Genomic DNA, 5,403 nt, shown 5'->3' with positions numbered 1-5,403 from the left:
ATGGTAAAAAAAAAAAAATAAAATGTGGATAAATGACTCAGATCAGATCAATTTCTCAGTTTTGGTTTACTTTTGAGTCCATAAATGTAATCAAATAGCAAATATGAATACTGTTTTTCCTTTGATTAATAGGGGTGGAGTATCAGTTCAGTCAGTCGAGTATATGCAGTATTATTCAGAGAACCACAACGATATCATTTTTGGAGCACAGGGTGGTTGACAGGATGACAGCAGGACAATAACTCAAGTTTAGATTTTAACATGGTCACGTTGTAGCATCATATCTTCCCAGCAGTGCTTCATATCTTACTCAACAAGCATGGCTACCAGCGTATCTTTCCCTGTCCTTTACCTTTCCTCTTCAAGCTGTGTACCATCTCCCAAACGCATTTTCCTTTTTTGGTCATATATATTCCTGTGTAGAGATTTGACTTGAGAATAATTTCTATGAAACTTTCATTTGTACTTTTTCAGTTAAATCATGTATATATTGTTTTTCTTCTATGGAGAGTTTTGTAAAGCTCACTCTTTCTACTGTACGAGTCTTGTTGTGGATCGAATCGTCTGTAATATAGCTTCAATAAATCAATAAGAATGTGAGACTGCATATTCCATATGTGTGTTGATGAATGTTTGTCACCTTGGACTAGTATTAACCTTTTATTACAATAACATGTCTTTAATCTTCATGGTAATTATCAATATCCCTGTAAATACTCGAGTAGCTTAAATGTTTCTTTTTTAAAAAAATTTTTTATTAACATTTATGATCCCAAGATTTCAGGAACACATGATGGTCAGCTACTGCCTAAAGCAAAGTTGCTTCAAGTCTTATATGCAGTAGTACCAATTCAAATAAAGTACATCTAGGACTAGGGTGGAGTTAAGAGGCTCACTCCTCCTTAAAAACCAGCTGCCACGATCAGAGCTGTAAATTCATGATTGAAAAAGGAGCTATTGTACTGTTTCTTCATGCTAGTGAGAAAGAGTGTCACAGATATTTCATTAAGAGCTCAGGAAATTATATCAACTTCTGAAATAAAGGGGATGATATGTCTCCTCCAATGGGAAAACTTAATTTCTACTTTACTGCTTCCTGCAGAGAAGTCAACGATAACAAGCAGAGTCAATCGTGTGTGACACAATGGTGAATTATCGATGCTGATTATGGCTGCACTAGAGATTTGTGTAATTGGTACTTTGCTTTGCATGAATTAAATGAATTGAAAGAGGTCGCGCTTTATATCTACCAATCAATGTGAAATGACTCCACTTCATTATGATGCCACCTAAATGTGAATTAATACTAATGTGATGCTTCATTTATCATGACCATAGCTCTATTTTACAGGCATTGGAATTTGTCATCCTAGATAACGATGACATCTTTATCTTCCATTAAAAAACACTTTGAAACTAGTCAGTACGTCATTAACATCAAATCAAATCAATTATAATGCATAATGATATGCATGCATATAAAAAATGATGTGGATGCCAAGAGATTCTACAGCTGGAAAGATCATCTATTTGATACTGATCATAAAATAATGTATGTTTTTTAATAGGCTGTTGGATATTTTCAAAATACCGCCAGAAATCAGTTTATTGAAAACATCACGTCTCTTGAACTCAAACAACTTCCAGCGAGAACTGATGGAATTAATACAAAGCTGTCTGAAAGCCTGATTGGTGACAGAGCACTTCAGAGACAGAAGCTGTGACTGAAGAAGTGGTCTTCCTGTCTTACTGTGAACTTTGTTTTCAGTTTAAATGCATAATCTGCATGGTGTCACACATGTTGTGGGGATCTAAAACTCTCTCTCACTCATTCAGCATCTTATTGAAGGACATACCAACCTGTGGATGAGGGAGGCTGGGAATCAAATCGTCAGATCATCTGATGGATAGACAACTAATTTATCTTGGGATCCACAGCCATCTGTTCTATATTTGCATTAGGACAGGGAAAAAAAGCAAGTCCCAATGAAGTCAGTAACTTGTGTGTGACGTTTTTTTTATTTGGGGGGGGGGGCTAGAAGTAGTCACTGTAGTAGTAGTCATGTCCTCTGAAGTAACATGACTGTGTGTGTTAACACTTCAGGCAATCCCAAACACTCCATCTGTAGTCCTGCCAGGCATCTTTGTCTTTGGGGAGACAAGAAATCCTCAAACATAGATGAATGCACACAGAAAGACAAATCACCCCCGAGCACACATGCGTAAACGCACAAGCAATCTTCTAATCTTCACATTCATTAAATGCTACAGGAGGTCATCACAGGAGAGCATGCAAGGTTTTCTTGCCAGTGAAATTAAACATTGGGTAGATCTCATAAATATGAGGTTTTAAAAGGCTGAAGCCGCAATTTGGCTACACGAATGAGACGATCACTCATCTCTTTGGCAGTACATTTAATCTAGCGTGGTGGACGGGCCAGGAGAGGATCAGTAGATAATAAACAGGAATGAAAAATAATAAAGCAACAGCTTCAAGAGCCAGACTGTTTTGGTTAAGTCATTTGACACGTGACACGACAAAACCCGAGAGCACGGCTGCCTGACCTAACACAGTGATCTGTGAAATAACCAAGCTGTTAACACTCACCCAAATTTAGTTCACAGCTCTTTCTACCATGTTTTTCTGGCAAAGAGAAAGAACACTGGACAAATATAAAGCTTTGAACACCCGATACAATCTGGCAAAAGGATTCATAATGACGTTGCAAAAACAAGTCATTGCCCAGTATGCTCGAAACAAACAGTTTCCTTGTTATGATTAAACACACGTCGTCGGCCGTCTCCTCTTGCGGGAAAATGTCTTTACATATTCATGAAATGCATTTTTAAGTAAAGCAAGAAAACTGTAGGCTATCTTTAGGGGACTCTATTGTTGGCCCCGTGATCAGTAATATGTCCCATCCGATATGTCCCACACATTTTTGGGACCACGCACACACAATATGCACATACTCCACATTGTTTTTTGCTTTGTTTTTGTTGGACAGATGTACCAGTCAAGCGCAAAGAACTCTATATATGAAGTGAGAGAGGAGCATGAACACAGTGACGTAATCCTGACTCAGTCTCAGATTTCACTGGCAAACTGACACTCAAAGGTGCAATGAGTGAGAGATGGGGTAGTGAAAGTGTTTTCTGTTGAATAGCCCTGAGATACTGAAGCCACTGTTACCATGGCAGTTCCATATATTTATTTTAGATTTTCTTACTGAACCAAAGGCACTTAAATCAATCTAAAATACATCACCAGACATTTCTGCAGTACAGAAATACTAGAAATTTCTGCTCAGTGCTAGTTATTCTTCTATTCCGGTGTGTTTATATATACTCAAACATGCAGAAGTTTAATTCTTTATGTACTGAATGCAGGTTCATTACTTCACACTTACTACTGGATCCCCCTCCACATGGAACCCGTTTTTTCTTCTACATATTCCTTCCAAATATGTTATGATTTCACAAATCCTGCTCATATGCACAAGCATTCAGTTAAGCTATTGAGTTAACTAAGACAAAAAAACAGTGTTTGTGTTTTAATGCCAAGATCTACACAAACGGAATTTTGCAGTGTCTCAAATTGACTAAAATCAGAATTTTTAGAGAAACAGGAGTTCAGGTTTCGCTGCTCCAGTCAGCCATGTGAGTGCGTGCTCTTCCAAACACCATGGGGTTGACTGGGTCAGATTTCTAAGTAAACGGATGTCGTGCAGTATTTATTTTCTCCAATCCAGGTCATGAAAATATGCGTGATGATCATTTGCTATGCAGCTACATTGCAAAAGTTTGGTTCAGATTTGCTTCACAATTAGACCTCAAACACAGCTGTTGTCCAGTTATTCAAGCATGTTTAGGAATTCTGCACCCATCCATATCCAGTACCTACTTGAAATCATAAAAGCACAGTGTCACCTACATGTCATACAGTGAAAAAAGTCAGGGTGGTGTCCAGCTCCGTGCCGGTTGACAGGTGTTTGCCCTGTTAAAACTGGAACAATATAAAGACACTGTAGGAATCCATCCATCCACTTTTTATACCCATCTAATCCAGTTTAGGGTCGCAGGTGGGGCTGGAGCCTATCCCAGCTGCCATTGGGCAAAAGGGCGGGGTAGCATGTCACGTAAGCATGTAATGAATAATTTAAAACACTGCAGATTAACAACAGATAATACAGAACTTTAAACAATTGTCTTGTGTCAACAACTAGGGCATTTTATTCCACCCAACTCAGCTTAATTGTTCATATACAAGTACAACAAAAACCATAAGAATTAAACAAAAACACGCAGGAAATAAAGAAAGCTAAAAGTTTACAAAACAGGGTTTAGCTTAAAAGAGCTAAAATCATTGGACAGAAAAATTACAAGAATGAAGCATTTAAGAGGTCCACAAGCAAAACACACACTCACAGCAAATAGCTCTTGTGGGGTAATAGGGAGAAGTGAGATCTTTAAAGTATGAAGAACTTACTGTTACATGAAAACATTTTTTTTGGTATCCAATGTAGCATAGGCTGCACAAGTTGCAACACACACACACACACACACACACACGCACACGCACACGCACACACACACACACACACACACACACACACACACACACACACACACACACACAAACTGCAAGTGACGTTGCTGCAAATCTTGTTTTCCTTTGAGTTCACTCCAAGGACAGTTGGTTTAGACACCCACAAATGTTATTCTAGTGTCATACATATTTTTCCATTCTTTAAATGTGTGTATGTAAGCACATCAGAAAACAAAAGAAAGATGCAGACGGTTGAGGTCTGTGTGTTTGGTCATTTACGATCATTTTGCAGACGTTTGGTTGCCCTGATATCACATGTGTGAGTCCGTATGTGTTTGCCTCTTCCAGTAAAGAGTGACTCACTGCTTTAGTCATTCTAAAGAAAAGCACACTTTATAAAGCAATTTAGTTTAAACACTGTCTGCAGAAAAATCCCTCAGTGTTTCGTGGCACAGGTCTCATCGTGTCTGTGATCAACTCACAGTTGCAAAGATAAAAGATTTTGGAAAACATAAAATGAACAACAACTTCATGTACAAAGTGTTCATATCCGGTCTCCATGTCTTTCATTGTGAGGACTTAACTCAGCAGTGGAACTATTTGCTTTTTAAGATCCCTGTCTAGCTGTGTTTATCGATCACAACTCGAACTTATCGTTCACAAAACACGATGGAATGCTAAATGATTTATTTAAACCAGAGCTTCTCTGGCTGTAGACGATGTTTTTGTCTTTGAGTACAGAGCGATGATAAATTATCTGACAGCCAGATGGGAATCACTCTTTGACCTGAAAGAGACACAGATGGTAGTGGTATGTCTATATACTCACAAATCACAGAAACACAAACCACACG

This window comes from Odontesthes bonariensis, chromosome 9 (assembly GCF_027942865.1).
Source record: "Odontesthes bonariensis isolate fOdoBon6 chromosome 9, fOdoBon6.hap1, whole genome shotgun sequence".
Taxonomy (NCBI): Eukaryota; Metazoa; Chordata; class Actinopteri; order Atheriniformes; family Atherinopsidae; genus Odontesthes; species Odontesthes bonariensis.
Note: the sequence above shows the minus strand (reverse complement) of the source record.